A 14,448-nucleotide genomic window follows, 5' to 3' on the forward strand; every position below is an offset into this window, starting at 1 on the left:
CCAAAGGAATCTGAGCCCAACTTCAGAGTTAAAAATGCAGAAAAAAAATAGGTGAGGGGATTACTCAGGCAGAAGCGCAAGTCAAAATGGTTGTGTTTGACAGTGAGTTATTTGGTTGCAAACGCACACCCAAACGCAGTATTACTTGCTTACAACCCCCACTGGGAGCTCTGGGTCTAAAAATAAAACCCCTAACAACACACATTTAAATCTCGGAGGGACACAGATGTCTCGAGTCTCTCTTGAACCGCTCTGGGTTTTGTTATATCTTCCTGTGAAGTTATGCAAGTCGCTGTTTTTCTTTTATTCTTTGTTCCCAATATTATTTGGCATGTCTGAGCTGTGATTCCTCAACTTCCCGAGACATTGTGGAGATAAGGCCTTGGGGATCTTGTGAGCGAGATCAAAAATATCTGCTTGTTTTCTTGGTCTCGTGTACAATTTACTCTACTTGATATACCCACTGAGATTGTCATGGAGGTTTCACAAGGGAGAAGATTCAGAATCCAGCCCTGGTGGGGTGGCAGACTCAGTTCTCATTACCAGCAACCTCTTTCACATGACAGAGTTCATCCTTCTAGCTAACTGTAGGACACCTGCACACCCTTGTTTTCATGCAACAGAATGCAAGGCTAACCCAAACTTACTGTTCTCTGTATTTCACACTCAAACAAGATACTGACATTGATTTTTTTTTTTTTCTTTCACATTTCTCTTGGACAGGAAGAGGATCAGCATTTTACCCCTTAAATGTTATTTAAAAGAGTATCTCTGACTCCCAAATAACTCAAACAGTTATCCACAGGCCTAATCTCAGTCTGTTTGACTGCTTCTTCAATATCCGTTATGATATTTTCCCTCTCTTCCTTACTCCAGGAGACTGTGCTGCAAATACAAATTTTTCACCAGACATGAATGTAGATATGAAGCACACAATGCAGCAAATAATGTGGCTTGTATGGATACATTCTCTGCAAATCCCCAACCGAGGTCGTGTTCTGTGCTTCAATTTCACATCTCCACAGTTTGTTTATTTTTCTCACCACGTAGTTAGACCAGATGAGCGGATGCCTTACTGAGCAACACCTCTTCTACAATGAATAAACAAAGAAGATCAACAATAATGTGTTAAGATAGGTGCCAAAACTAATCTATGTCTGGTGTTTCAGAACATCCCTTTCATTTTTTGAATAGTAAATTAAGTTTTAATAGGTCACATATTATTTTGGCACTTATCTGTAATATTACCCATTTGTAAAAAAGTCATACCAAAGGAACTGAAAATATAAGGGAAAAAAAAACTGCTAATAAATCACTTTTTCCCTTGGAGGTTATAAATGAATGTACTAATGATTAAAATTTGATTAGTATCATTGAAGGATGGGGGCATCATTAAATGTGAAAAGCTCTTGTTGGTGTTAAGCCAAGGAGTTAATTTGAAAAAGATTTATTGCGGCGCATGTGCAGTGTCAGAAGTTACAAGCAAAGATCCTTGGCCTATCTCAGTTCTCTGTCTGGCAAAAAAAATAGATCTCATCACCCAATCAAGCCGAATGGCACTTGTCCAAACATGATGCTGAGAGCTGGAAGCGAGATTATTTGCAAATGAACGCATCTGAAGGATGTAGAGGAGGTGCATGGCACCATTTTTATATTTATGCTGTTGCTCTTTGGTACATCATTGTCACAAAACTGTCTACCCATGTACTGTAGATTAACTTGTTGCCTTACGAACTTAGAAATCCATTCTGAAATATTTCTAGTGGGAATGAAACTGTTGCTTAGATGTATAAGGCTAAATCAACATTTAACTTGTGATGTTGAAACCACAATGTAAAAGTGTGATATGTAACTTGAAGTGGAAAAAATACAGAGCATCTGAGAAAATAGGATATAGGAAGAAAATTTAAACCTTTTCTATATCCGGCGAGGTTTTGGATTCAGTACTTTACTTTGATAAGATCAGCATCATTCTCTGTCCACCTCTATTTATTACAATTCAAGCACACAGCCCACTTGTCCAAATTCAAGTTGGCTTGGATCAAGACGAGTTTGGATACTGTGCGGGACAGATGTGGCCATTTTTATCCATATGTTTTAGATGTGCCAAGATTTAGGAAATTTCTGGAATAACAGCAGTGACATAGAACATTGACTGTCATTTGATTTTCTAACAGCAAGGCCTGCTAAATTGAGATGAAAGACAGTAGTACTTACTGCATATTTAATGGCTTTCATATCTCCTGTGATGTTTTAGTTTTGTTGCTTTATTTAGAATCAGTGTCATATTTTAAATGAACTGGGTTCCTTTCCTCACACAATATCCATACACTTAACCATAATGATGTACTTTCTGCATTTTAAACCTAATCTAGTTTTGAATTTCTGAACTGAAGTTTTAGCAGTGGATCATTTTAACACATCCAGTTTGTAAGCCAGAAAAAAGTTCTACCATTTTTAAATCCCAGAGCCAGAAAATGAAAATGTACAAGACATAGATCAATAATAACTGGTCTCAACACGATTTTTAAATGAAGTCATTTTGACATGCCTCTTTCTGACACAGAGTCAAGCCTTCAGTACCAGATATGCACTTTCATATATGAATGATGACACAGTGTATGCTACTGCACAGTCTGGAAGCCTGTTTTTAAATGTTGAAGTTTTTATTGCTTGACAATTGGAGAAACAAAAGGATGATGGTGAGTAGCTTTACTACAAAGATTATCCATGCAAAAATTTTTTAGATGAGTTCTGTGGAAAACAGTAGACAGAGTTCTCCTCATCCACCTGCCTCTGCTTGAAACAAATATTGTCCCATTATAAGTGGATTCTTGGACTTAAGCAATCTAAATCTGAGGGAAAAGACTCAACAAGTCTGCGTTGGCAAGTATAAACCTGGAACATGGAGTGAAAAGCCAGACTGTGAAGGTTATTGTTGGAGTATAAATGCTCTTTGCACATTATAATGTTAGGAGAAATGGCAGCGCTGACATCTGTGCCCAATAAAGTACCACACAACTAATCAGTAGCAAAGCTGAAACTACAACTACATCAACACAACCAGAATTTTTGTATTACAGGCAGACTTGGTTTGCCACAGAGCGCCTTTAAATCACTAGATTGGGTGCTGGTTTGTTAGGTGTTCAAGTTACTCCTGAAAAGGTTTTGATGTTTACTTTCTCTGCCGTACTGGATAAATCATTCATAGTAAATCTGCTACTGTTTTCTTTCTCAGCAGGACTCACACTTTCCACTCACAGCTAATTCAAACACGACATCTAAAATTAGAATATTACATCAGACTAATAAAATAAAACATCTTTAACAACAGAAATGTGGGCTTAATGAAAAGTATATTTAATACCTGCAACAAAAACTGTCACTTTTAAAAGGTACTTTTTATAGCGCTTTTCCCTGTGGTGGGTGCGGTGGCAGTATGTTTTTGTTGATCTTAAATTTTTAAATATATTTTTTATTTTACAAAAAATATTTAAAGTAAAAAGTATGACAAAAAACTATTTTAGTCTTGTGCACAGACTCTATCTGAAAAAGAAAATAAAATTGCTAAATACTCGATGGAGACACTGGTTTGAACAGTGCACTGTAACGTGCCAATGTTCACAGATAGAAGACAAACAGTCCAGCAAGGCATTGTTGTCAACAAAATGGCAGCAGAAGCTTTATCTTTGCAAATGCTGGTGCCATGGCGAGGACAGAACCAAATATGGAATTATAGCACAATAATACAGATTGGCTGGTAACAAGGTTAGCAGCTGATAGGATTTGAGAAGAACCTTGTACTGCATTTCTGGGCAGGGGTGACTGGAGTATCAAGCCCTGGTTAAGAATAATGGTTTCCCTTCAGGAGGATGTGAAATTGGATTGCTCATACAAAGTGCTTGCTGAGGATAAACCTGTGTTATCCAATTATACACAAAACATTTAAGGTGTGTGATGCCCTAAAGAGGCAGAAGTGAATTCATCATACTTTGTACAGTGTTTAGAAGTCTGTTATTTTTTTATACATAATTTTGTTTACCTAGTTAAAATGTCTTGAGATAATTTTTCTCTAAATTTAACACTGTTGGTGGGGGAAAAAAAAGACATCCACTGTCTCATCTAGGAACTTTCTAGTTCATGCCGAAGCCAATGTAGGTAGCACCGTTGCCCAACAGAGGGCAATAGTTTATTGCATCAGGCATTTAACATCGAAGCTCTGACCTGAAAATTAATTTCTATTAATTTTATAATTGTTCTTCTCACTTGGCCTCTGGTAATTTATGTCGCATCAATTTTGTGAAAAAAGGCTCATTATTAATGTTGAGAGACTGTTCAACAAAAACTGACCATGAAGAATTTGTATGACTTTTTTTTGCATGTTAAATACAAATGAAAAACATAACTGTGCCTAGTGTCTTTACTGTAGCTTCTACCTTATTTATTTAATGACTACAGTAAACATGAACACGTCTGCCCCTGTCTGTCTGTGAAACTGCATACATCTCAATTGCACAGTCTCGCAATGATCAGATCGACTATTTTCCACCCTAACAGTTATAACCATAACTTTAAAATATGCATTTGTGGCTCAGTGGTTATGTTCATAGTAAGGCATTTGTGACTTGCCTCTGCAGCTCATTTACAAGGAGGGATTTCCACTTCCTAATGAGACTGATTTTCAATCGGAAATACAAAAGCATCTTTACTTCTAAAAAGTGTAAGTCAGCATGCATTTGCATAAAAAAGGCTTTGATTATGATAGATATTGCCTGCAGTCTCAAAAACACTGGCCTGAGGTGGCTCTCCATTCAGTTAGCCTCCAGATAAGGCTCATACTGTTTTCTGATATGAAAAATTATGCACGCAGTTGCGCAACCTCAGAATGTGAAAGAGTTTAGGCTTTCTTGTGCTAAAATTATTGAAGATTACATACTAATTAGATGCTTATCTAAACACAAAAAACCCCACTCATGGCTAACTTTTTTTTTTTTGTATTTATATTGTGCCAATATGTTAAAACATGAAATCCACTCAAGGGAATTATTGTTGGAGAAATCACCCAGCACTGGGAATCCAGTCGGGCCAGTGTAGTGTAAAAGTGAAACTTGTAAAGTGGGAAAATGAGATGAAAACCTCTTGCTTCTGAGAGCCTGCCATTGAATTAGTTATCAACCATTAGTGACAAACCCAGCCGACTTCTTGCCTCTTAACACATAAAAAAGATGAGAGCAAAGTGGGGAGGGGTGGAAGAGAGTGCACAAGTGATGTTGGCGGAATTAAAGAAATATTCTGTATTTGCTGTCACACTCTTTGAAAGTCATTATTAGGTACAAATGGGTATGTAAAGCTGTGAAATCTAACTATGGCATTAGACACAACACTAACAATGAATGAAATATGGTTTTGTCGTTCTTTCCGGTGTGTTATGGCGTGCCTTTGAGCACTGTAGCTAATGTGGCTATGAGTGCTCGTTTATTAAAATGAGGAGGGCTGAAAGTCTGGGGAGCAGAAATCTGGTTCCCCCATAGGAGTATGAAGTGTCAGTAAAAATGCTCAGCAGGCGTGAGATTCAGCCTGTGCCAGGAGTGATCGGGTGGAGAAGGGCAGCAGCAGAACTGCGAGGAGCTCTCTTTGAAAAGCACAGCAGTAATGACCTGTCCTCTCTGTGTGGCCTCAAGTGGAGCCTAACTCTGCCACCGGGATGCTGCTTTCAGATAAGGCCTGCGAGGGCAACTGGTGCAAGGGAGTAGGGATCACAGGCTCCAGGTCAGTCTTGTCACACTAGAGAAGTGGGATTGTGCTGGGGCTCTGACAGGTCTGGCGGGGCGGCGAGGTTAGAAGAAGGAGGAGGCGAGGGCACAGAGGGGAAGTCAAGTTGCCTACTGGTCCCCCTAACACCTACCACCATGTAGGCTTGTGATTCCCTGTGGCAGAAGGATGATTATCTGCATGACAGAACCGGGTGCATTTGCAGGCAGTGACCATGATAGTTCCTGGCATGGAGCATTTTTTAGTTCACTGTCTCATGCTCCTGATAATTTCATGACGGGGTGTCCTGCACAGCTACAGGGAAGAAAGTGCGGTTGCCTTTCATAAATAATCACTTAGTTAAACCACTGCATGGGACAGATGTGACGTGAAAAGAAAAGGATCACAACAAAACCCTGGTGGAAGATATAATGGTAATTTAATATTTATACGTCCATGTCTACTCCTTTTGCTGGGTTGTTTCTACCCAGCTGGACAAAGCAGACAAAGAGCGATGTGCTGCCATTTGAGAACCAACAGACTTGAACCATCCAGACAGGACCATGACATCCTGGCAGCATGAAATTACAATGTAATGATTCATTTTCAGCCAGTGGTACTCTTATGAGATAAGTATAATAGAGTTTCCATTTTATAAGGTACGATGGCAAAAATGATCTCTGTGTTGATTTTTACAGTTATCTTTAATGGAGGACAAGAAGCGAGGAGAGAAAATATTCCGATTGAAGTTTTATAAAGCCCTTAAAAATCTTACATCTGTAACAAATTCATATGGGGGGGAAAAAATCGTGAAACTTTCATTGAAAAGATTATATGTTCTGTGTAGTTATTCTGTCAGAATAAATAATAGGTAGTAAATTATAGATTGTTAAATTTGAAAGGAAATATGTTCATTGTGGGGATGTTCTGTGTTCAGAAAGATCTGAAATCTTTTTTTTATGAAGTGAGAAATGTTGTCACTTAGCTGCAAATCTCAGACTGGTCATAGCTGGAAAATTCATTTCCTCATCTTCTAATTAGAGTCTGGAGCCTACTGTTTCGTGACATGGCGTCACATAGGCAGAGACAAGGAATCATGGTGAACTATATTGTGAATATTATAAAAGCATCATTTTTTGACTATGCTTGTAGAGCTGGTGGTAATTACTGTGAAGTTGCCACCAGAAATGTTGCATCTTTTCTGAATTTTTTTCTATATTTCTCTCAGCATTTGTCTGCATATCTCAGACATAGTTGAATTGCTGTTTTTATTGTCTGCATTAAAAAAAAACAACAACAAAATATTACCAGTTGCACAAAGGTTTTGAATGTCGCTCCTGTTCAATAAGTGCTTTATTGTTTAAACAAAAATACATTATTGTAAGTTGTTTGCAATTTTTTTTAATACAATCTAACAGTAATATAAAATAACTGCATCGTTTAACATGGCCTTGATGTTTGTGTGAGAAAAAAAAAATCAATTAAAAAGGTCCTGGTTATTAGTATTAATAAAGTAAAGCTGCTTTCACACTTTCTTATCTTGCCACCAAAACAGGATTAACACCCTCAGGGGCCCCTGTTCACTAAATCTCTGGGGCCCCTAGTCACTGATACTCAGGGAACCAATTTAAAAATGCACATACCCATGGAAAACCATTATAGATCATATCTTGTACATGATAGTCCCCATCATGATTATCAAATACCAAGTAACTTGTCATGTAAGTTAACGTCTATCTTCATAAAATATATTCACAAATAATTCAAGGTAAAAATACCTAAAAAGATGCCAACAAACAATTTAATTTCTGACCCTAGTTTTCACACTTGTAATATGAAGAAAATCCCAATACATGTTTGTGTTTGTGAATTGGGATGAGGATGTAAAATGTACTGCATATGACTGCTTATGGACAGTGAGTTTTGTTGTGATGCCACTTCTCATTGTTTTCTTTTTTCATACCTTATGTTTGTTGATCTTCATGAAATGAAAGTTTAATGCTCTGGGTATAGTCTATGAGTAAGTGGTAACCCCTTCACCCCTCCCAAAAAAACCCTATAAGTAATATTCCACTTGCAAAGAATTATTTAGAAGGGACATGTGAAAGAATATTAAAATTGACTAAAAGTACAATTAAATATTCAAGTTAATGGTTATACCAGGAAGTAAGCCTTACAAAGATACTTATTTTTTATTTTCTTCACTTCAGTGCTATAAAACATTTTTACAACACTTTCATACACAACATAGACTACTCAGTGCTCCACATATTGTAATTTTGAGGTGTGGCAAGTGGCTGTTAAGGTTAGAGAAAAAACAAGAAAATCTTTGACTTTACAAATCTGTATTCCAGCTTCAGGCCACATTGAAATTTAAACTTCTTAGTGCTAACAGAATACAGTGGACTACCTTTAAATTTAAACATAAAACAGTTTTAACATGAAATGCCATCGCCATTCCTGACATTAAAATGGACCATGTTTGACAATTACCGAAAATGCCCAAAACGGCACTTTAAAAAAAAAAGCAATGCAAGTTATGAAAAAAATTTACGTAAACATTTGTATGTGCTATACTGCTACAACTCAGATAAGCAACTTGATAATACTACTGTGGTAGACTGATATATGTTAAACTGTACAGATGTAAGCAAGAAATCAGTCTTATAATCTATATAGGATTCTCTCCAACAACGACTTGTTACTGACAGCTTCAGTGTGAACATGTGGTAAAGTTTTGCTTTGGTATTATTTGTATTTTGCATTCACTGTATTTTAGTGGTGGATTCCAGTCCAGTCTCACTCCGAGGCTCTGATGAACTTGAGATTTTTTTTTACTTTTTATGAATGTCTGTTGGGAACAGAAGAGGTGGTAAAACTGGTGGGTGCTGGTTTACTGAAAGTCTTACTTTAACTGTTCTGATGTTACAGAGTCAGTTCTGAAAGATGAACTCTTCTACAGTGACCTACTGTGATCACAAATTTAACAGTAAAGTAGGTTCTGAATATTTCTCAAAATTATTCTCCTTTTATCAATTAAGATAATTATACAATCAAGAATCAAACTTATTATTAATCTCACACAGGTGTATTTCCTAATGAGCCAATTTAGAGACTGGATGCACAAACAAAATAAAACCAAAACACTAATTACATAGATGATTAGCAAAGGGGAAAATTTAAAATATTATTTAAGCAGAGTAAATAACTTACTTTTGTCAAAGTTGTTTTAACTTTCTTCTGGAGTTTAAAGAAAGGAATCAAGTCCCAGTTTGAAGCTATAAAGCTTCATTTTTGAGAGGGAGGAGCTTGAAGAAATGCTGATGCTGTACACATTAGCGATGCAGAGGAAAACAAAATAAAACTTCACATGAGCTTTAAATAAAAAAACTGACAAACATGAATGTATATTTTAGTGCACTCAGAAGCTTTTAATGCAACTGAAACTGGCAAACTAATTTTTGGTCCAACTTAGCGGGTCAACCTCCTTCCCTGTTTCATGTTCTGTCTCTCTGTCTGTCTGGGTCAACACTGAGTTGTTCACAAGAGCTGGAGTCATCATGAAATCCAGATCCTGATCAGGACATGTGGACGTGTCCCACAAGTCAACTGTTAAGGGAAACAGAATATTTCATCTTCTATACTAATCTCTTTGAATTCTGAGAGAAAAACTCAGAAAACTGTCACTGTACAGTAGATAAAACCAATTTAAATTTAGATTTAAGTAAATAGCACATTAACCATGATATAATACAAACTTATTGTAATTAAAAAGAAATAAGAATTTCTAAATGAGCAAAGTCATTCAATAAGAGATATTTTGATATTTTGTTGACACACATTCAGACAGTTCCTTTAAGCTGTACACTTCAAATCATATAATAAAAGCACTTATGAATTTGACAAGATCCAGAATACCTGGGTTTAGGAAAAGAGGTTTTTGTGTCTAAACTAATACTTATTTCAGGGAACTTAAATAGAGTTGTGCTAAATTTATCTTTGTTTTTCAGACATAGGTTTTTATAAAAACACACAATACAAACAAAAGAATGTTTTTTAAAGTCTGAATAAACTTTGAAAATATGTCAGATTTAAATAGAACATTTTATGGATTTTCCACAACTTTTAACTTTCCACACAATCACCTGGCACTCAAAAAAAAAAAAAAAAATAAATACTTAACTGCTTTTCTAATGAAAATATTGTCATGTTTTTTTGGTTAATAACTGGTTTCTCTGTTGAATCCCATTTCAGTTTTAACATAAAAAGCTGCTTGAGGACAAAGAAAGTTAATTAAAAATATCAAAATCAAAACCTATCTATCAAAACATAATCCTCTTTATTTAAGAGCCACAAAAATATTTTCAAAAAAATGTTGAAAGTGCTGGATTTGTTTTAATTGAGCCTACTAAACATGCAAAAATAAGCTTGGATATTAGGTGATCAAAAGAAGGAAGAAAGCTTTCTGAAGAACAGTGAATCTGAGAAAGCGAAAATGACATGAATTCAGTAGACTAAAAGTAACACCTCTCTAAATGCCATGAAGAACATCTGCAGGTCATCTGTTTTGGTGTCCTGTTATGTTCTGCAATTACCTCAGCAGTGATTGAGCATAATGAGTTTTAGCAGTACAAACAAGATGACATTTTCAACAAAGCAGAGCAACAAAAGGGTTTGACAAAGATCACTGGATCATAAACATTATTAGATTACTTAAAAGGAGGTTTTAGGTGACGGTTCAGAGTATTTGACCTACACATTTTTTTGTTCTCTGTGTGTGCCTGGGCATTAATGATGTTTGGGAAATAAAATGTACATTGCTGTACATTCAGTAATTCTAACCAATATCAATGCCAATGATTTCATTTTTGTTTCTACTTACGGATTCAAATAAGGACCAAGAATTTCTGTGTGATATTACCAAGTTCCATATTTTTATCTCTACCCTTCCACCTAGGCCTACAAATTATTATTCAACTGGAGTTTATTTATTTTCTGTCTTACGGGGTATTTTCAGCTTGAAGTTAATAACATGTTGCTGATTTACTGCTTTAGAGCTTCAGGAAAACAACTCACGGCCCAAATAAAAGTCTTAAAATAAATAAAATAACATTATTTTTTCTGGGAAGAATCAAGTGAAGGACAAAACTCAGTGCAGAGCAAGCATTGTAAATCCAGGACAGTTACTGTTTGATAACATCAGCGGGGTCATTGGAGGTATAAATGGGCTCAATAAAAGTTTACATTTTTTACGGTTGTATCTGTAGCAACTGAACAGCTTTAGAACAAAATCAACATCATTCATTCTATGTACTGTATATATTTGCCAGATGCCTCTAGGTATTTTAGCGAAAGATTTAGCCACCCCTGACACTTCTATCAGTGGTATCCTTGTACATTGCTACACATTTAACTGCTTTCACTGTTGCTGATATGATGTAAGGAAGCTAAAACCATTTACACAGAGCCACTGAAGTCTTGTTTATGCTCGTATGTCACAACTCCAAACACTTTTTGATGCATTGTCTGGTGAACCTTGCAGAGTAATCCAGTGATTCTACTTGCCTATGTGGAAAATGTGGCACAACAGTGAATATTTTCCCCAAGGTTAAGGTGGGATTTGAAAGGTTGGGGAACACTTAGAACTGTTGGCAGGTGATGCAGCAGGGAAAATGACTTATCTGAAAATAAGTGCCAAACAGGCTCTCAGAGTGAGCTATGACAACACTCCAAAAGATACTGTGAAGTGCTGAAAGCTTTGTGATACAGTACAAATCCAGTGCATCAAAGTGAGGAAGGGAAGCTCCAGAAAGGTCTTCACCTTTTGATTTTTAGGTATAATGGCGATTGATATGTCAATTGTGTTAAGTTAAATCTCACAGAAATGTCAGGTTATTGAAAAGTATACATCTGCATGCAATACTTTTGCATGAATTACTATATCAGTGTAGCTTGGCATGCGTGTGATCAGCTGGTAAAACTGCTGAGGTGCTGAGGAACCACAGGTTGCTTTAAAAACAGCCTTCAGTTTGTCAGCTTTGTTGGATCTAATGTATTTCATCTTCCTCTGTACAATACTCTATTGATTCTCTTTGGCAGAAGAGCAAGTTCAATCACATTACTGGCCAAAATAAACCATGTCATGGGCCAAACAGGATAAAGGTTCAATCATAAAAGTAAAATAGTTTTTCTTTTTTTGGTCATTTTAGGCATTTAAACTGTGGTATTATTGTAGCTATAATTAACAACATGACTAAAATTTTCATTTATTTCACTAAGTAAGTTCTTGAAATAAAACATATTAGATAGAGATACACACAGAGGGATGTTTTCAATAATTTTTGCTATGATGATGAACTGAATTGTCAGCTTACACATCTTATGTAAAGTGGCTTAAAGTTGGAAGTCTTAAAAACGTTTGTACTTGCTGGAAAAATAAGAGGACACAAAAGTAACAAGATTTGTCAGAGGGCAATGCTTCGTTTCTCAGCTAAAAGCTCGTTAATGTTTGTTCTCGAGTTCTCAGCTGCCAAAAATCTTAACATGTTTGGTGTTGTATAAGAGTAAGACAGATCCTGTGCACTGTCTTCTTTGTCTTCAGTTTCAGTGAGATGCACCTGTACATCACACTGAAATGTGAGACAAAAAACTGTTGATCTGTTTTTTTTCTGCAAATATTAAATAGAAAGTTAACACAACCATCAGTTACTAATTAAGATAATTTTGTTTCTTCAGGCTAAATATTACTAACCCTGATGTGGTCACATATGCTTTTCCTCTGAGCTGATTAGGTACCCATGGGGCCAGCCTGACAACATCAAAGTAAAAAACAATGTTTGTGCATGAGCTATTAATGTGTATAATTAAGTTATTAAGAAAGCAAAAATTACCCTTATAATGGCAGGGTCTTTGCCTGTCTTAATTTTGAGATCAAACAGGATAAAACAAGACTCTTTTCCAGCTAAATATAGCATTTATTTATTTATTTTATTTTATTCTTTTTACCAATGATCAAATCATACCACATGACTCAAATAAAACAAATAGCTCTAATTTATCCAGTTTAACGTACCTGAGTGACAACATCCCTGGGGAACAGAGCAAAGTTTCAATGTGACTACAACAGAAGATTCTGCATTGTGGCTGCAATTTAGTTATCACATTGTCACACCTCATTACCTTATAGTGTTGAAAAAGTAGCTCATTCTCTTGCAGTAGTACTGCACTTTGTAGTCACAGCTTAAGCATCCCATTATCATGTCTCGTAGTAATGGAAAAATATTCCAACCACTAATGACACTAAATACACTCCATAAGCACCTGCTTAAATATAGCTACAATTCTGAGATCTTCTAAACATTTTCCGCAGGCGCTCCTTGGACTACAAATGGTTATATTTGTTACACTAACATTTCAACAAAATTCACACACATAGCTGGTCCCTGTACTGGCTCAAGAATTAATGTAATGGGACCGTATGGAAAAAATTCCAGCTATCTTTTGTAAAATTGCACTTACCTAAATCCAGCCTAAGCATACAAAAATCAGACATTAATATGAATAAGACAGTGTCTTATTTTTTGAACTTGATTTGGTGTAAATAAACCAGTGCTGTTTTCCACAGTACCATAAAATCATTTTAAGCTTTTTTTGTGTATGAAGCCAATAAAAGAAATAAAAAAGGTACAACATTTAACTGAATTTAATTTCATGCGAAATTAAATTCAGGCTTGTCAGACAATGCCGTTTTTGGGGTTATTTTTAAACATGCGGCAGAGCTTGGTGACTGAATAAAAAAAGAAACACCTTACTGTATATAAAACCACACCTGAAAGAAATTTCAAAGTATTCTCTCAGGTGCAGGTCAATTTAATTGCCTTTTTTTTTTCCTAAATTGAAAACTGATGCTCATCTTCAACTTCTTTCGAATGGACTTTCTTCTCTGTTTCTCATGGAGCTCCTCTATACTTTCCATTCTTATTGGTTTCTTTGTGGCTGCCATTACATTTCTGCAGCCTCATCTTGATAGCCACAGCTGACTGCAGGCGGTGTCCCTATGACACACTTGCACAGCAAATGGCCCAAAACATAGCCTGAAACATCCCCAGCACTATTAAAAAGCCAATTCAGGCTAATGGAAGAACTTTGGCCCACAAAGTGGCAATCAGACACTAATGTGCACGGATATTTTTAAAGAAAAAAGAAAGCATCAAAGATCACTTTTTACATCTATCTATCTATCTATCTATCTATCTATCTATCTATCTATCTATCTATCTATCTATCTATCTATCTATCTATCTATCTATCTATCTATCTATCTATCTATCTATCTATCTATCTATCTAAAAATAATTACTTGTGCATGCTTGACTTAAGTGTTAGAATGTCTTCATGTTGATTATGCTTCAATATTAAAATGCCACAGCGGTTACACCGTAGACACTGCAGGAGTGGATTTCATCAACATGGCCTGCTGTAAATCCAGGGCTCAGGAGCGGCTACAGTTTATCACATGCACAAATCTGTTCCCTTTTCTTACTTGATCCATTCGCTGATACTCAAAGGAATTCAATCAGGCCAAGCTTACGGACATAAAAAGGATTTCTCATTGCAGTGGTGGGACTCTGGTACTGAACTGACTTAAAGAGCTCAGCGGACCTTTAAGGAGGGCCCTTTGTTGCGCATCATTGAAGG

This window comes from Xiphophorus couchianus, chromosome 23 (genome assembly GCF_001444195.1).
Source record: "Xiphophorus couchianus chromosome 23, X_couchianus-1.0, whole genome shotgun sequence".
In the NCBI taxonomy this organism is placed as follows: Eukaryota; Metazoa; Chordata; class Actinopteri; order Cyprinodontiformes; family Poeciliidae; genus Xiphophorus; species Xiphophorus couchianus.